Source organism: Dermacentor andersoni, chromosome 4, assembly GCF_023375885.2.
Source record: "Dermacentor andersoni chromosome 4, qqDerAnde1_hic_scaffold, whole genome shotgun sequence".
In the NCBI taxonomy this organism is placed as follows: Eukaryota; Metazoa; Arthropoda; class Arachnida; order Ixodida; family Ixodidae; genus Dermacentor; species Dermacentor andersoni.
Genome location: NC_092817.1, coordinates 126929759 through 126949435, shown reverse-complemented (window position 1 = coordinate 126949435; position 19677 = coordinate 126929759). Strand labels below are relative to the sequence as shown.

Below are 19677 nucleotides of genomic sequence, written 5' to 3'. Positions count from 1 at the left end.
GGCAGCAGCAACGTTGTAAGTTGACTCTGAACACAATAGTAAGAAATGATTTGAACACCAACCTGTAACAAGCAGGTTTCCTCGATTAGTACGTGTTCCCACGAGCTGCCACCGCTGCCAAATGATCGCTAAGGAGCAAAACGCCCCCCTATAACAGCTCCCGAAGCTTGCTAGGTGCGCATGCGCTGGGCGAAGCTCGTAGACACGGTGAAGCGAGATGATCAGCGCATCGGGGCTTCCGGCGTGGCACTCTTTGCAGCGCTTCCCGCACGGTACAGGACCAGGTCAAAAGGCAAGTACGATGGCTTGCATCAGCAATGCATGGAAGCTGTAACAAGCAGGATTCCTCGATTAGTACGTGTTCCCACGAGCTGCCACCGCTGCCAAATCGGAATAAGGAGACGTGCTCAGGAAAGACGCTCACTTGCAACTAAGTATATTTTCAGAGACAAACAACCAGGAACGTTATCGCCCATGCACTGCCGTCGAGAACTGTAAAAAAATCTTTACATGTTTTAAATATAAAATTCACCAAACAACGGGGCATGCATCACTACATCAATGACAGCTATAGTGTAGGTGATAGCAAAAAGGGCACGTGCAAGTGGCCTGACAGAAGTCATTCCAAAAAAAACCTACGGTGGGAGGAGGACAGAGGAGAGGGAGTAGAAACTTCAGCCAAGGACGAGGAAGGTAAATTTCTTATCCATCAGGTGCACTGACGGGGCACTAATGCAAAGGTTAGCATGAGCGTGAATGTGACCAGACTCGAGGATTTCCTTTTCGAGTCTGCCTTTAGATCCGTTTATAATCTCGGTTTTATCGAAAAGGGGTTTACAGCCAGAATCCTTGCAGTGCACAGGAAGGTGCACGGAGTTGCTCAGGGTCTTTAAAGATGAGCAATGTTCTCTTAGCCTGCCATTTAGACAGCACCCCGTCTGCCCGATGTAAACTTCCCACAGTCGAGTGGTATCTTATATACCACTTCGGTGGCACAGGAGGCGAGTGGTTTCGTGTGTTTCTTTTCAGAGGTCTTGTTCTTCTTATGGCCGTTTGCAAGGGTGCACAACCGAGAAAGCTTGAGAGGAGCTGTGAAGACGAGGTCAACGCCGTGTTTTTGCCTGGACCTTTTTAGATTGTGTGAAATCATGTGGACATATGGCATCACGACAAACTTATTTGGCCCCTGGTATGGCATAGCATTGGGCGGAGCCTGGAGCTTCTTTAAAAGAGTTGAACCCACTGCGACTAGCACACTCGAAGGGAATCCCGAGGCTTTCAAAACTGTGACCGACCCTGTGTGCACAAGACTTGGTCAGGGATGACTTGAGGCATGACGAAGCTATACCCCGTTTTACCAGTTTGGTGTGAGAGGAGTCAAAAGGTAAAATGGCCTTAGAACGTGGCAAATATTCCCAACAAAGGTGTTTATCACAGTTAAAATAGAGCGCTAACTCTAAAAGCCAGAGTGTGCCATTGTGAGAAAGTTCCATTGTGAAAGATGACAAAAGCGAGCATTGTTTAAAACAAAGGAACACTCGCTCAGCTACTGCAGTACTAATGTCATTATGTGGAACAGATAAAAAGACAAGAAAATCATCCACATATCTATGAATTCTAAAAACAATGTCCTGGTTCAATTCTTGCTGAAGCAAACAGTCAAATTCGGCTAAGAAAATTTCACACTAAATGGGTGCCACACACTTTCCAATACATGTACACTTTTTCTGTATGTGAATATTACTGTCAAAGTTAACAATGGTAGAGGTGAGGCAGCAGCCCCCTCCCCCCGAAATTTGTTTTTTTTGGAATGACTTGGGATACTACGGACTTTTGGAATGGCACAGGAGGGAGTGCACTATCTTCGGGATCGACTCACGTATGGGCAGTGCTTAACGCTTGCTTCACCTCCGCCGTGGGTCGGCCCGGCATTGCACTATCTACGGTATCGGCCCACGTATGGGGAGTGCTTAGCGCCTGCGTCACCTACGCCGCGGTTCGGGCGGGTATTGCACTATCTTCGGGATCGGCCCACGTATGGGGAGAGCTTAGCACCTGTGTCATCTACGCCGCGGCTCGGCCCGGCATTGCACAATATACGGCATCGGCCCACGTATGGGGAGTGCTTAGCGCCTGCGTCAGATACGCCGCGGGTCGGGCGGGTATTGCACTATCTTCGGGATCGGCCCACTTATGGGGATTTTTTTGCTTGCCACGCCAACGACACGAAAATTTCCTTGGACGGTAGAGGTGTACAACTTCGCTGTAAAATATAAAAGCGATAAAAATATTCTGATCTGCCATGCAGTAGCAAAATGCACAGATAACGCTTGTAACCCCCAGAGGAAGGGTGACGTAACTGTTCTTATGACATAACTCTGAAGCGCCAACTCATATCAGCAAATGCGCAAGCATGTCCAAAACATAAGCTTATGCAAAACGACCCTGCAACTGTAATCCCACATCTTAGCCGTTATATTCGATTCCGATGCATAACTCGCCGCTTGACAATTCACTGTGTTCGTACAAATAAGCACCCTTTCGCATTCGCATCGCGCCCTAAAACTTCAACACGAGTATAAAATCAGACATATAATCACACAATCTCAACAGATGAGCAAAAACAGCTCAGTCTTATTCAGCCTAAAATATGAATTCCGCATGCGTTTTACGTAAGTTCAATTAACGCGCCCGACTGACCTCTTGCAGCATGAAGTTAATGCCTGCGGCAAAATTTCTAACTAGTATTGGCGTTGCACGTAACTTCAGTGGTCGCAGGTTGCCCATGGGCGAAAGGCACCGTCAAGCGCGTGTCTTACTATAACGAAAGCATGCCGCCAGTAATACGACGCCTTCTGTTCTGTGTATCATTATTTCAACAGCGTTCCGTACACAGTAGACTGCCAAACTGAATAAATTCAAACACACAAAATGTACGCTAAGCACGATCCGCATATAAGCGCTCGACCTCATGGGCTGGTAGACAAACCATTTATACGTCCCCTCGCTTCAGGTCTTACTGAACTTACCATGGTTCTGGCAGCATTTGCGATTTTCAAAGCTCTTACGGATAGCGGCAAGTGATAACATCACATGCAGTTATCGCGACGGTTAGCTTTTTAGACGAACAAGGAGAGACACAGCGCGCATTCCTAGTCCGTTGTCAATCGCATTGGCTAACGTCGCGACGATTTCTTGGCGATAGCATGTCATAAACGCAGAATGTGCACGTAAGTTAGAATTGACTTACCCTGGAGCATTTGCTGTTATATCCAGCGAATGACGAACGACTGTCCCGTTTTCGTGGCGACGTGGGATGGCTGACACACGGTCTCCCTTGGATGTCCTTCGACGCTGCTCGCTGGACGGATCACCTTTCTCCGGTGCTGTACTGTTCCGCGATTTGCGCGCACGTGGTAAGGCAACTCCGGGTGAAAAAAATTGGCCGATGGTTACGCTTCATGGTAATGTGATCTTTGAGTGCAGCTGCTGCCTTACTTCAGCAACAGGCAACCGCATACAGAATTTGTTCAACTCCACTGTTGAACAAGCTCAATTTTGTAAACACTTAGGCGTCACCTTATCCTGCGATTTTTCCTGGCCCGCGCACCTCAGCAAAGTCATATCATCAGCTAACAGATCTCTCGGTTGTTTAAAGCGTCACTTGCGTCATGCCCCACATAAAATAAAAGTTCTCGCATATAAATCTCTAATCAGATCTAAACAGGAATATTCGGCGCCTCCCTCGAGTCCGCACCAAGTATGCTTAATCAGCGAATTAGAAACCGTGCAAAATCGTGCCGCTATAGTCCATCCATTCTTCATGCTCATACGACATAATCATATCATCCCTCAAGAGCGAATGTGGTCTTCTAAATTTTCTGTGCGTCGCCGCATCGCCAGCCTCTCTCTGCTTCAAAAGTGCTTAGCACAGCTTCATCAATGGCGCGCCCTACATCATCCCACCGACGCGTATATCGAACTGCATTACCCATCCGTATCAAATTGAAGGCTTACGTGGTGGCACTGCCACTTTCGCTGCCTCGTTTTGTTCTTCTTACAGCAGAGAACTGCAATGGCCTTCCCTCCGACATTGGAGCTATCACGTCTCCATCAACTCTTGCAGAAAACGTCACAGCACACTGTTCCACATGAAGACTGTTCTTTGCACCTTTCATTTGTTGGCCCATCTCTTACGTGAGTCGACCCCTTAAAGACTTCATAAGCGACGGTCTTTAAGGTAATAGAGTGAAGTGAAGTGAACAAAGATTCTGTGCTCAAGCACTTCCAACGAGAAACGTTGCAATGGTGAAAATTATTCGCGCCCAAAAAGACTTCCATTTCGCAGCTGATCGCGGCAGTCGAATACGATTAGAATCCTTGTTTGATGATCCTGTTTTCTCTGTCCGTCCAGCATTTAGTTTTTCTTCCCTTTCAATTGTGATTATTCAGGTAACTAGAAACAATATATTTTGTCATTTTCTTTTAAGTGCCACGACGGGTTTAATATTTATCAGGTCATACGCCACGAGAACAGCGACTGTGACTTGCGAATACGTACGTTTAAGGAAATATTAAGCAGAGCTTGGTCCTGACAAGCAGCAAATTATTCGTGCGTAACGACCACTGTACACAACTTCCCTATCTTAGATCTGATACAGATAGAACACACAAACAATAACGTTACGCTGAGAAATCACATTTTAGGCGCATATATATTTTATCTTTGATCACATTTCTACCCGTGCAAAAAAAAGCCTTCGATCATGGTATCCGCGCGTCCACACATAGACTCCTACATATTCATTGTTCAATAGAAATGGAAATAATTTTATGAATACCAGGAAATAATTAGTTTTAGAGCTCGATTTTCAGTTTGTAAAATGTGTATTGTGCTGGCGTATTAAGGAATATCAGAAAATATAGCCCGCAATTGGTGAAAGCACGTTTCCAGTTGCGAAATGTGAGAATTGGGGAGAAAATATAAACGCCGTGCTTCTACTGCTGCACAGAACTTGCCCACGAGCGTCGACCAAACTGATGTCATCTACGAAGACTCTCCACATGTTGTTGCCAATTGTTTTATTGTTTCTCCGAGCAACGTATGCTGCCGAAGATGTGGAAGCTAGGCGAGATCGACAAGGTAGTAATATATCTCCTTTCTGTTCTCTTCTTATGAAAGGCAAATATTAGGAATTATATGAATTGATGTCTTTTTCTTAGTCACAGCGCCGTTATCTTCACTTTAAGATTGGTCCCTTGATAATCAGTCGTCAATCAGTCACCCGAATTGCAAAAAGGTTTCATATTTTCTCATATTAAAACGGGAGCAGTATTCTTTTGCCGACTGTATTTATGAGCGTTCATTGAAAATTGAAAAAAAAATAACAAAGGGTGCCAGACATCGAGCACAGGAACCCAAACACAGAGCGTATACGTCAACTACGTGTAAGCCGCCTAACTGATAGCGTACAGAAAATGGATCAAATACTTCGTAAATGATGTACAAGTAGTTGGTATACGTCCTCCAAGTTTGTGTTTTTGTTCTCGTGGTTTTGCACTCATTTTTCTTTCTCTTTTTGGCACGAACAACCAACTATCTATGAACTGGGTTTCGCCTTACATATTTGAGGTGGGCGAATAATATCGTTAATGGTGCTTCTTTCTGGCGATCAGTGTAAAGCGACTTGTAAAAGTGTTAGTTTTGTGAATAGCATACTTACACAGAAAGAGAAATAACATCACGTCGCAAGAATTTGCACTCATGAGGATGTCTGCGGCTAAACAGAATAAGAGATTGTTACTGCAGTTAGTTTTTGATTTGGACTCGTTCTTTTCCAGGATGTGATACGCGGCACGACATTTGCGGATATCCTGATAGTATGTATATTTGTTTTCATCGTGCGCGCTACATTTCGGTCATTGCTCCCACATTGTGAATGACCCAAATGGTTCTTCAACATTGTTTGTAAGAAATGCCTGTTGATGTATTATTAGACACCTTATATCACGGAATAGTGTGTCGGATTATTAAAATATGTGATTCAGAAAAACTGACCTTTTTTTTACCGGGAATTATTCATAGAACTAGCGGATATCAAAACTTCCGCTATATTAAAAATGAAAATAAATCATTCACAATATTTAGCAACATAATTTTAATCAGCGAAAATGTTTGGCGCGTTGCTATGCCAGTGCCAAAGTCAGCCAGGACTTAATGCATTTTGCTAGAAACTACATGCCTAGGGCTACATTAAAATATAACGACCAATGAAATGTGCTCTGAAATACATTGCTCTACCAATTTTAGGTACTTCAGTTAATAGAAAACGGAACGTATGATTGATTAGGAGCACAGTGGGATGACATAAGCTTCCTTGATATAAGAGCAGCCAGACCCTTACAATAGAAGTTAGAGGAGAAAAGGATGCATAGAAAGGCAGGAAGGTTAACAAGATATAGTTCCGGTTGGCTACCCTGCACGGGGAAAAGGAGATGGGGGATAAAAAGAGGAGATACGACGTCGTTTATGCACGGTGGAGTCACAGCGATGGACAGCCTTCTACGAGCCGCTACACTGTAAACGGAAATGAGCCGAAAAAGGCATTTTAAGGGATGTGACCTCCCTTGAGACTACGTGCCTGAAAACCGTGCTCCCTTAGAGTGGTGTAGAAATGCTCAGCGTCCTCCATTTCTCTCCCTCGCAAAATGCGGATGAAAGAAGGAGACAGAACCTCAATTCTACATCCTTTTTAAGAGGGAGTTTAGAAGATACAGGCCTCCCTTTAGCGTAAACGGAGTTCTGTTTCTTATTTTATGCGTTATTTTCTTTTCTTTTATACATCTGTGAAAAGGAAACGAGAAAGGAGAGATATATTGTCCAAGTGGCTCTTTTTTTTTTTTTTCTGCAAATTTATACATTTCCGGAGTGCAAACCAACTTATTTAGGGCGATATAATAGACGCTTTGTTCGCCTCGTCGACCACAATGTCCTGTCGCGCTGCCAGAACCCCCGGTCGGCATCTGACGAGCTGTCTTCGGAAGCGAGACCATGCAAAACTTCGACGGCTTAGGCCGCAGAATGTCCTCGCCTCTGTTCGTCTTCCCATCAACTAAAAGTGAAACTGAAGGCAAAGCCCGCAAAGCGCCACTGTCGTCGGCGCCGGTGACGGCACCTGTTTTGCTCATCGTAGTTCTGCGTGTGTGTCTATATGCGTGCTTACGAGGTGATTTTGGCGGCCGTCGGAGAGTGTTTCGTGTAGTGTGGAACCTCACAAGAAAGCTACCTGCCCCACTGCGCAGCACGGCGGTGATCGGCCACCGCGTAGTCATCGCTTTGACGTGACCTGTGTACTACAATACACTTTTGTGGTTCGCGCGGCTGTGCTCGGGTATTCCCTCCTGCGCCACGATATGACAGCGGCTAGTGAAACCTCACCCACAGTCCTCACAAAATCGGACCGCGTACGGTGTCGACTGCTTTGGAAACGGCGCGTTTCGGATTACCGCTTGCCCAGTTGCCTCATGTTTGACGCGGCCTTTTCAAGCTGCGGTGGTGAGTACGGCGCGGAAGCATTGCGCTATGCGCATAATGCTCACACCTTTTATGTCGCGGTGTTGAGACTTACCGGTCCTCTCAATAAAACTCAAGAAGCCAGTGCCCCACAAAAAAGAGACGTTTCAACTTTTTTCTTTCTCTTTTTCAATTTAATTGTCGTGTTTTACGTGTCAGAACCATGATCTGTTCCTGTGACCTCGAGCTTAATACTAAGCACAACTCCAAGGACGCTTATAGCAACCACGGCGGGTCAAAGAGTATTGGAGTTTCGTCATCAGGTGTGTTTGATAACCACTTCGCCTTAAGTGTCGATATAGGTTGTGACAGCCCACTTGAAAAACACAACAGGAAATTTTAGTCTGCCGTTCTGTCGTCCGTAGTGTGACGTCCTGTAGTTCTTGATCAATATTCAATTAAAAATTGACAGAGACCTCTTTAAGGCTATGTAAATTTGTTTGTAGAAAAAAATATCCCCTCAGGGGATTCGAACTTCGGACCGAAGCATCCTGAGCCCAACATTTTACCACTACGCTACGCCGAATATGCATCTTGGCGCATATTTCAGCTATACAAATACTTTGCGTTTATGTTTGCATTTGCATTTTAAGAGTCAACATGCGCTTTCATTCCACCGCGTCAACTGGAAAATGTTCTCTAGAAAAGTAAAAGTGTTCTTACCATCGACAGGTACATTGTGTAGTGCTAGAACATCGATTTTGCTGTAGGATATCCATATTAAATAAGAAATACAGAAATAGACAACGGTGACCGGGGACACTGTTAGGTTGCTACTGCTAATTTAGACAGTTGTCTCTCGCTCTGCACTTTTGAGCGCGCATATAATTCTGTGTTCAATGCAAGATAGCTACATAAACATTCGTGAATGATTGTTCATTCTGACAGCATACTGGCATCTCTCGGCAGCGCTGTACCAGAATAATGAGACCCGAGCGAGACAGCTTTTCACGCAACTTCGTGGAACAACCCAAAACTTCTTTTTCGCTTTGTAAAAGCTTATGCAATATTTCTGGGAAGTTAACTGTGTCAGTGTAACGGCACATGTAAGTCCACAGGCCTGTGTGCCACATCTTACCAAATAACACAAAACGGATACGCAGCCATTCCCGCAGATGATATGATTTTCATCAGCGGCCAATTTTGAGGAGGCCGGTAGGGCATTTATGGTGCTTCGTCGTCACGGCACAATTATAACAATTGGCCACGTCGACTTTAATACCGGTGTCTGTGCTATCAGCATTGCCGGCTTCAGAGAAGCACGATTGAATACCGCGCAAGAGAAAAGTACAGGGTACACCACCGATGCGAAATTGACATACAATTTTAAAGCGTCGCGACTGAAAGCGCTTCTGTCGCGGCGTCAGAAATTATGTCGCTGCGACAGAAAGTGGCACATTTCTAACGCCACGACCGAAAATGTGTAGTCCCGACAGAGAGTTCCTGTTGCGACGTCAGAATCGCTGTTGCGATAGAAAGTTGTTGTTGCGACTTAAGAACTCTTGGTCTTCACGACAGGATGATTCTGTTGGGACATCAGAATTTCTGTCGTAATGTCAGAAATGTCTGTCGCAACTACAGAAACATCAGGAACTTTTGTCGTACACCAGAAATTTCCGTAGGTGCGACAGGAATTCCTGTTGTCTTTTTCAACTGGGAGCGATTTGCGTCACAGCAACATTATTTTTAAGGCGGCAAATTACTGTTATGCAGCATGAACAATGCGAACAGCCAGCCTGTTTCTGTGTTAAATGGAGGCACGCAGTGTGTGCACACAATTATGTTCATTTTGTCAGTTATGTGAAATAAGCTTCAAACTGCATGCATTTTCACTGGGAAATCTGTACCAGCACTTCCTTGTATCAAGTTGTCTATGCACAAAGGTTTGTGCATTAGAAATCACAGTTTCAGGCAGTTACAGCCTACAATTTCTTTTTTTTTTGTATACAGACACTAACTGTGTTTTCATAGTCATGTATTGCACGTTTGACCAGTGCTGAAAAGGACAAATGGAATAAATTCAAATAGGCCTGCGAATTTGTTTGCTTGGTCAGGCTTTGATGTATTTTAGTAACGTGTTCATGTGCAGATGTCGTGTGAATGCATACTTGGACTTTAGTTACGTTTCACTGCATCAAAAGAAACCACCCAGCCAATCTCAATTTCCTTCCTTGTTTCTTGCCCTTGGTGTCCACATACCTGAATGTATTCTGAGTTTTTGTACCAAGACAACAGCAGGGCATCACACATGCTAGAAACATTAAGACAAAGAACAAGGAATGTGGCACAAATGATCCACAGAGTCACAAAACAAAAAAGAGGCTTCAAAGAAACGGAGGCAGTCAGACTTGTGCGAGCATTAATTATTAGCAGGGTGTCCTATAGCCTCCCCTTTCAAAAACTAAATAAGGCTGAAATGTCTAAAGTGAGCTCCATCATCAGGGCAGCTAGGGCTCCCAAAAACACATGTGCCAAAAAGCTGGAGGCTCTTGGTATTCACAACACATATGAAGAACATGACACGGCATGTGGTCATGCCTCAGAGAGAACATCTGAATTCTGCAAAACAAGGAAAGGCTCTGTTACAAAAGGCGGGATATCCCCTGATAGCGCAGCATGGCTGAGAAAAAACAGTTTTGCTACCCAGACAAACAAGAGAGGAAATTCTAGTTTCACGAATCCCAAAGAATATGAGCACGGAACACCACCAAAGCAGAAGAAAAGCGCAATCAAAGGCTTTACAAAAGAAATGTGAAAGAAATACAGACCTATACTACACAGATGCATGTAGAGTGGCAACAGACAAATTCAAAATAGTGGCCTTCAATTGGTCCACAGGGATAACAACTTCCATTCGGAACCCTTTAACCTGCACCGTGGAGGCAGCAGCCATAGCGCTGGCCTTTCGAGATGCAAAAGCAAAAGAAACAATCTGCATTGGCCATGATAGACTCTAAGGCATCATGCTGTTCGTGCATGACGGGTACCGTCCCATACGAAATTCACAGAATTGCACCAGGTGGTAATTTGGTGCCCGGCGCACTCTGGACTCGAGGAAAATGAGAGGGTGGACCGAACTGCTCGAGCAATAAGCATCCGAGCACTAGTCAGTCCTTTCAAGGAACTCCCATTGACCCACACGACACCTTCGAAAACCAGGAAAAAGAGAGACAAAAATACAGCCGCCCGCACTCCAACCTTATGGAAAAACAGGCCAGGGATTCGTGCTGTGTACAGACTAACACATATCTACACCTACAAATACTCACTAAGGTACACCCTGCATTCTATGAAAGTATGTGTTCTTGGTGCGAGGAGCTGCCAACTCTTGCCCACGTAACATGAACATATAAACTACAGCCTCCAAATTCCAATTCGCCCCTTACGGCGTAAGTGCCAAGTAACAGGCACTGGGATGTTTGCCTTGCTAGTGAAGATGTAGAGAGCCAGAGAGCTCTTCTCGATCAAGCCCAGCAAACCACAGAGATCAGTGGAGCCCTGGACTGAGGGACGCACCGACCGCCCAAACCACTAAGAGAAATAAACTTTATACTATTATTACTTGCCCTTAGTGCTATCAGCCATCAAGTTTACCTACAACTACAATTGAGCCACATGTCACTTGATTCACTCAGTTTCCATTTCACTCTTTGTAGGAGGGCATGCATGACTGATTCCGTATGTGCAGCATTTTGTTGCCACAGAGGGGTATGTAATATGGAAACCGACATAAACATTAATACACTCTGTAGTAACTTGTTCTGAATTGAACTTTTAAAAATAAAGAGCAATTTCAATAAATGACAACATGTGTTTGTTTTTTTAACTGGGTGAGTAGTGTGCTACCGTCTGGGATTTTTTTTATTCCACGTGGTAGAGGTGCGTGGCTGTCACTGTACTGCTTTCAAGCTTCTGCATCAAGTGTGCTTGTGGCACCTGGGACTAATTCTCAAAGCAAATATGCTTCAGGTAATTGTGAATTCTCGTCAAACATGACACGCATATTGCTGTATTTGTCTTGGAAAATTTATTCAGAAAAGCAGCTTTTATAGCTTCAGTAAATTATTCATTGTGGCCAATTCAGGTGACCCTTTCCGAGATTGACCATTAATTTTACAGCAGTGGCTTTCTATCATTCAAGTATTCAGTGTGTATACTGCTTCTTTTCAGATATGTTAACATCATACAAGTCTGCATTCCTAAGAACATAAACAGCCAGAGGCCACATTGCAAATACAGGGATCTGAGTATCAAGAAAAGAAATCAGTAATAAAGGTAGCAAGAAGTACTCACAAGCAAATGTTTGTTGTCAGAGGGATGCAAGAATAATACAGCGCATCCAGGGGGTGCGCGAAAGCCAGATAATGGCCACAAAAAACAAAGCCTACTCATATGTCACAACCATTTCAATCAAAAATGACATTTAACTCCAGGGTATGCATATTGAAGCCTTGCTAATTATGTAAATTTACTAGCACTACCGTCCAGTACTGCTGTGCTCCTGAATGGTGGCTCACATTTGCAGGCAGCAATAGGTGCAGGGACATCCATCATTCGTGCATCACTCATTTTGGACAATACACACCTTGCTGCAAGGAAAAGTAGCCACAATATAGCTTTCTAACAATTATTGGCGATTAGTTTGAGAAAGGCGTTTCCAACCACACCAGGCTAGACCGGCATTGCTTTGCAGCATGCTCTACACCGGGAACGTAACTCCTTGCCCCCGAACCCAACATGTCTGTTTACCGGGCATAGGACAATGTGCAGATAATGCTCACCCCCCCCCCCCCCCCCAACACATGCACCAATATATTCCTGGCTACCGGCACTGGTCCTTGTTACAAGAAATAGAAGTACGGATCCTTGGTCTCGATGTTCGCCAATCCGGAACAAGATCAAATTGGCTAGGGAAAATAAAGAAGACACCAATGTCAACAAATACACCTGATATGAAGGATTGCATCTAAATGTGGAGAAGATTGTACTGAAATAGCCAGTAATGCTGTTTGGTCTGTACTCCAGCCACATATTATTTATCAGGCTCAGTTTTACTGGCCCTCACTGAAGCAGAGGGACCAGATTGAGATCATTATTCAGAACGTGATGAGGGCAATAGCTGCTCTCCCTCTGTTCGCTCAAGAACATGCCCAGGTGAACACCACGGCAGCATTGCTAATTCAATGTGAATGAGCATTTGAATTAAAGAGGTTGCATGTTGCAGTCACTTCTGATTGCTTGGGTGCAAGAACAGACTTAAGGCCATGGCACGGCTGTACACTGATGTTCGTTCCTTTGGACCAATGTATCTTGTACAGACGCTGCTATTACAAGAGATGGAAGCATAGTATCAGTCAGCCTTAAGTACTTCCCTCTTTATAAAAATAAGGAATCTACAATGGATGTCTGCAACTCTACTTGAGCTTCATACCATACATGACAAGAGTCTGCAGAACGGGGCTGGTACACGGTAAAGTCACACATGACACCAATGAGGCAGCCTCATTTTTATCAAACTTCACCCAAATACAGACACACCAATTCCTTGAGTGCCATTTAGCAGCTGAAGCAAGACAGTAAAGCCACATAGCTTTGTCAGAAGATACACAAGCTTCACAACTACTCACTTTTAATGCTTGCTTACACTAGGCACAGGGACACATCTCTGGCCTTTTCAATGCCATGGCAGATAACAAAGAACACAACAACATCAAGAACATGTATCTACCCACACCTCTTGTGCCAGGCTCACTTACCGTCTTTCTACCCCGAAAAGTTTGCTCTGATGCGACACATGCTTTTGCGCTCAAGTTTGACAGCCATTGCTGCATCAATTTTGCAAGCACTGTCAAGGACGCAGTATTCTTAACTGCAATTTATTATCAGGAAATACGTAATTTTATTAATGTGAGCACAGGCATCTTGACTCACTTATTATGAATGGAAAGAAATGTCACTGCTGCCTGAATGAAAAGAGTAATCTTCTGCAGTTGTAGAGAGTCAGTGTAGCTTCATGCAACACTGTTTCACAGCAAGTTTGTACAAAGTATCATTACAGGCAGGGAATTATAGGCCTAATTGTGCTTTTCACTTGCTCTGAATGTGACCTTAAACAAAGCATTGTGTGTAAAAAGGGCAAATGTTCTTTGATATGAAGCATCTATCAGAGAGTAGCATTTTGCCTTTTGAGACTTTTTAGCATCCATGGGGGAGAGATTAAATTGCCAATGTATCTTATAAGTCATGCCTCTAAAGATGCACATGGTGTTTAGGAAGGTAAATTTTTTTGAACCAGGGAGGGACGTATGGAAATAACTTTAATGAGAAAAGGATCTGCAAGGTTTCCAGCCCAGGCTCAGGCCACCCGGGCATTATGTGCGGTGAGGCATAGCCTTTCCACTGCTGCCCGAGCCCACTGGATAGCCCATAGTTGGTCGTGTAGTTCCGAGCTAGTCAGAGCGCTTAGCTATCGCTCCTCGAGAAGGTCCTGTTCTATCTTGTCCTCTAGATATATCGATCTGATCTGTGTGCACTTCCATGAGATCTGTGCAATGTCTGCGGGTTCGTGCTTGCAGAGCTTGCAGCTCGCGTCTGGGTATTGTGTTGAATTTACTCTGTCTAAATGTACTGGGTTTCGGAATGTTCTGGCTTGCAACCTCCTCCAATCTGTTTCTTGAAACCTGTCGAGTTGTTTGCGGGGTTGTGGGTATGTTTCTCCTCGTTTCGTATAGTGTGTCAGTATGTCGTGGTACGTGACCAGTCTGTCCCTGTTGTCTCGTATCGCTACTTCGTTGTCGTTGCCTCCCTGCAGTCCTTCCCCTTCCCCCGGGGGTTGCGGGGTGTTGTGCCGTCACTGTCCGAGACGCGGTGGGTTAGTTCTCGCGCGGCTCGGTCGGCCTTCTCATTGAGGTTGAGAGGGCCATTCATGGTTACTTCTCCCATATGTACTGGGATCCATTGAAGTATTTGGGTCATGTCAGAGAAACACAAATGTATTGTTCCAAAATGGTACAGTGTTACTCCGCTGCTAGAAAGGTGATTTAGAAGAGCTCTCTAACTCCATTGACTAAATTTTCAGAGGTGATTGCAATGGGTGATTCCCCTGTTACTCTGGTATTGCTAGTCTGGTGTTTACTGTCAGTGATATACACAGCATGCCAGTCTTGGAGCTCAACTTTCAAGAGCCAATTAAGAGGCATGTCATGGGTGATTTAATAAGCTTATTAGGCTTCTTTTTAAACAAACAATTAATTTATTCTTTATTTTTGCTGTCATTTTGATGGCCTGTCTATGCTTTTTGTTTTCAAAGGCCATATTATTTTCATAATTATGGCCTTCAATGTTTAATTGTAATGTCCCTTATAATCCACAGTGATTACTCGTAAAAGAGAAATCAATATAGAACAAACAGTAGATGTGGGTAAATGTATGTGCATTGACTTGAACAGTCACCTGTAAAAGTGTAAAGTCAGGTTGCTCAATGATTTGAATAATCTCAGTTGGAAAGCAGCACTAAGTGTGTTCATATGCCCCTCACTCATCCAGTATACGTAAATGTAACCAATGTAGTATATGTAACCAACACACTCTCAGACTTTAGCGCAATAAGTTAATATGTTGTGTTATGCTGTTGAGTTGAGACTGTGAATGGAACGATTATTAAAATGAGCAAGCTAGAGACAACTATTGCAGTGTTTATAATTTATGGTAATTGCAGCATGATATTGCAAAAGAACAATAAATAATGCTCCTCTCAATGTTTCTATCTATGCCTTTCGTTCATCTCTTAGTCTCTCTGAAATTAAGCAGCAGGGCATGGCACAAGCACTGCTGCTTACGTTTATAATGGAGTCATCAGTGGGTTTCAGACAGAGACAACTCCTGTCCCTTATGCACATATGTTTTGGTATTTTCAAGACTATTCCTGTCATACCAAAGCGAAGGCTCACTAGCCCCTCATGGTATTGAAGCTTGCTCACCAATTACTCAGAGTGGATGATACATCTTCTGTATTTTGTCAGGTGCCATCTGTCTTGCCCTAATCATGGTATGAAAGGTAAGTCCTGCTGGTCCAATGCAGCTGTCTTAATAAAAAAATATTATAATTTGCATGTTTCTTCTCTTGGCCACCGAAGTGCATCATCCAAACCAAACACAAACACTTTTCTTCCTAGGCGCACTCTTGAAAACAAAGGCTTGCAACCACATGCAGAAGAAAGTACAAAACAAATTATGCAAATTAATGCTCTGCAGTGTGCAGATTATGCAATGTGTACAGTAACTAAGGCTGCACCTCTAATGCATTAACTGTATTCAAGATTATGAAAGCTTTTTGCTAATTAAGCCATGTTCTAAAATTGGATTGCATACCCTAGCTGCATATGTGACTAAAAATGTGGTAGCTCAGTTGAAAAAGCTACAAGTGGCATTCCTGTGGGGTATGTTTGTTCACTTGAAAAGCAGATTTTACTCAGTTGGTCATATGACAAGAAATTTTGTTGTTGTGTTCTTAATACTTCATTCCCACATTGCATATTACACTACACCCTAAAGGTCCACACAGCCCACATATATCATCATTAAATTAATAAAATGTGAATACCATGTGCACATTTCTAATGTTCCTCTTCAGGCGAATATGTACGGTACTGTACCTATATGGCGCCCTCATCATTCGTCTACACGCTAATAGGAAGTTCGTTTACATTGTTGTGTGCGAGAAAAATACTAAACAGCACTTCATCGGCATGTCGTCGGCGAGCATATCTCATGAGAGCCTCCCAACTGTACGTGCCAATTCGACCGAGTCATACATACATACATACGGTGCGATTCGGCAAACATGAACAGGGCCAGTATGTCAATGGATCCCTTTCTCGGGGTTATCGTTATTATTATTACCTACCGTCCATATAAACGACCTATCGGTGATAGTGTACGCGCAGCACGGCAAGGAAAGGCCCTAGCGAGTACGGCATCTCGATCCGGCATGCCTGCTCTATCATAACATAGCATAACCGTCGGAATAAAGTGATCGCAATCGCACCTATTGTGTAACACAATAAGAAAAAAAAGCTAATGCCAACAGAGCTGCGATACCGAAGCGATCGACGTTTCACGTACCGTCAACACGCTAACTTAATTGTTGACAAAACACGATTTTACTACTAGCGCTGGCCAGACAGAAAGCGTTGTCGGCCGCATATGCCAAACTCGGTCCAAGGATGCTTGGGGCGGCCATGCAATTGCTGACTCGGGCCCGGGCCGGGCTTGGACCTAGGAGCGTCTGGCCGGGGAACATTCATTGGCGACAGACGGGAAGTCAGCGAGTCGTGGAAAGTTCTTGCGCGAGCGAAACGCAAGCGAAATTAAAATATGTTACAATGTCCACCGTCTACAATCGGGCAGCGTGAAACATTGGGCCGCGCAACAGCTACGCAGTTAATCTGAACCCTCGGGCTAATCACAGGTCACATACCGAACCCCGCGTCGTAAGAATGGGCTATTTTCCCATGCCCTTCACCTGCGGGGTGCCCTCACGCAGCGAGCGTACTACCATCCAAAAGTCAATCTATTATTGCCCGGCCGGCACCGCGTACGGCGGACGTGAGGTGGCACACAACGACGGGAGCTTTGCCCAAGCCGGATTAGCAAACGTTAAGAAACTGCCGTATTGTAATAAGCCGTGGTTATCAGCGCGTGAAATGACAAGGAAGAGCTCAATCATAACCTACGCTTATCCATGCCGGCCTGGTCGCTGTGGACGCGGATATAACACATAGCGTTACAGAAAAGTGTTCACAAACCATTAACAGCCCTGCTCGTGTATTTAATAACGTTTTCTACTCATCGTACCTTTGCGCTAGCTGTTACCAAAACTAAGATAAATCCTAACCAATTCGCCCACCTTGCTGTCTTGCTGACATAATATGACTGGTGAAAGTTATTCTAGTGCATGCACATATATCGTATTCACATGTGCATATATTGATTGTTTACTTCAGCATAAAAAAAAAGGATGCTCCATCTGTATAATTTCACATAATTACATTTTCCTTCCTTTCTTTCCTTTTTTTTACTGTTGCAGTGGGTTGAGTACAATATGTACAAGTAAAATATGTGACTTTCGCACTACTCCATCACTTAGGAACAGCAAATCAGCAATCAGGATGACAGATATATTTATTTTCTTATTAATTTTTTAAAATTTGTAGTCAGTATGAGACAACTCACACTGAGCTTGCTTGGTTTTTAACAAGCTCTTGGTCAACAATGACACATATGTTTGGGACTCGGAAATAAACTGTGCAGTGCGTCTGTCTCAGCATGCTTTGGAATGACAAGCCAAACCATCTTATGCAAGTGTGGAAACTGACAGCTTATGCAACCACACACCCATAACACGTCTATAAACCTGTCATTCTTATGCACTAGAGGTTGAAGTGTGATGTCAAAATATATGTCACTTCCATCACTCATAGATTGATGCGTGACATCTCTTCTTGCGTGGCTAAACGATACCATCTCCTATAAAATTTTTCTTTTCACATCTGCATGCAACACTTTTTGTTGTGAATGATGCAACTGCATAGAAGGTGGCATGCTCATAGCCTTAAAAAAATAAATTCTTGCCGTTCCAACTGGCATTCGTTCATTCCTAGAGCACATTTTCATTTCACTTCAATGCTCAAGCAGAATGTTCTCATAAGTGCATACTACTGCCCTCCGGATGTAAATTGTGCATTTTCAAGCGAGTTTCAAAACATTCTAAATGAAGTGCATATGCTATTTTGGCATTCTACTGTGATCATTTATGGCAATTTTAATTTCTCCATTATTAACTGGACAACAGAATTTGTCACAGCTGCTCACGCTCAATGGCATATCTTCCTTCATTCCTGTCTACACTTCATGTTACCTCAACTCATTACTCTCCCAACCTGTTCATCATGTACACTGGCCAATATTCTAGATCTCATCAGAGGTAGAAAAAAATTAACATTCAAATATGCAAAGTCATGAAAACTGCCCCGGGCCTACCATCTACGGCTTTGACTACGAGACTTCTCAAGACGGGCATACACAACACCTGGCAAGAATTAGCCGAAGCTCATAAAGCCAGTCAGTTAGAATGACTTAAGCTCATGCCCACCGGGAGATCAGTGCTGCAACGGCTGAGCTACAGTGAAACCTTTATAGGCCACCACGGACCGAAAAGAAAGAATTCCTCCAAACATCTGCAAATCCCTGTGCATAGCACCAATTGTACCACAAGGAAAGAAGACAAGCCCAAGTGGATGCCCTACGGCAAAGACACAGGCAAGGTCCGGATGCCAGATACACCGACACAGTCAAATACCCGCAAAGAAATGCTTACGCCCTGACCGTCACAGATTCTAAGGGCAGAGAGCTAGCGTTTGCCACAGTCCGTGCACAAAACTCTGAGACTGCAGAAAAGACGGCGATCGCCCTAGCAACTACCACGTGCAGACGCAGCTGTAGTTTTTTCCGATTCTGAAGCAGCTTTCAGGAACTATGCTAAGGGTCTAGTGTCGACAGAAGCACTAAAGATATTGAAGCCCGACAGCGCTCCGATCCGCTACACCTGCGTGACCTGGGTTCCTGGGCATGACGGGCTGGAGGGAAACGAATCAGCACACGCCATGGCCCGAGGCCACACCTGCCGGGCCAACCCTTCCTACTCTCAAGATGCCGGTCTGCGTCAGCAAGGGCAGAGACCGTACCCATCACCTACTCAGCGATCCTTCAATATCACAGGCTGGAACGCAGGGTGCACCCACCACCTCACCCAAAGCTCACCGAAGAAGAAAGTACCACACTCAGAAGACTACAGAGTAACACTTACACCCACGGAATACTCATGCACAGACTATACCAAATGCTACAAGGAAATACTCATGCACAGACTATGCCCAATGCTACAAGGATACCACTGCCCAATGTGCGGCTTACCATACACCTTGGCGTTCCTGATCCTCGAGTGTCCATGGCATCTAGATACAGACGCATCGCCTTCACCGAAAGAATATAACGCCAGGCAAGAAAGCAAAGACCTCATTGAAACGTGAGAGGCCAAGCTCGTC

General features: G+C 44.3%; 1 long non-coding RNA gene across 1 annotated transcript in view; it reads left to right on the top strand.

The window, feature by feature from the left end:
- The first annotated feature begins 3280 nt into the window (after positions 1 to 3280).
- The window catches only part of LOC126537619 (uncharacterized), a 50891-nt gene continuing 34494 nt past the window's right edge, over positions 3281 to 19677 (top strand). The window contains exons 1-2 of the long non-coding RNA XR_007600812.3: positions 3281 to 3416; positions 5013 to 5143. This is a non-coding gene — a long non-coding RNA (uncharacterized lncRNA). The remainder of the gene's footprint in view (positions 3417 to 5012; positions 5144 to 19677) is intronic.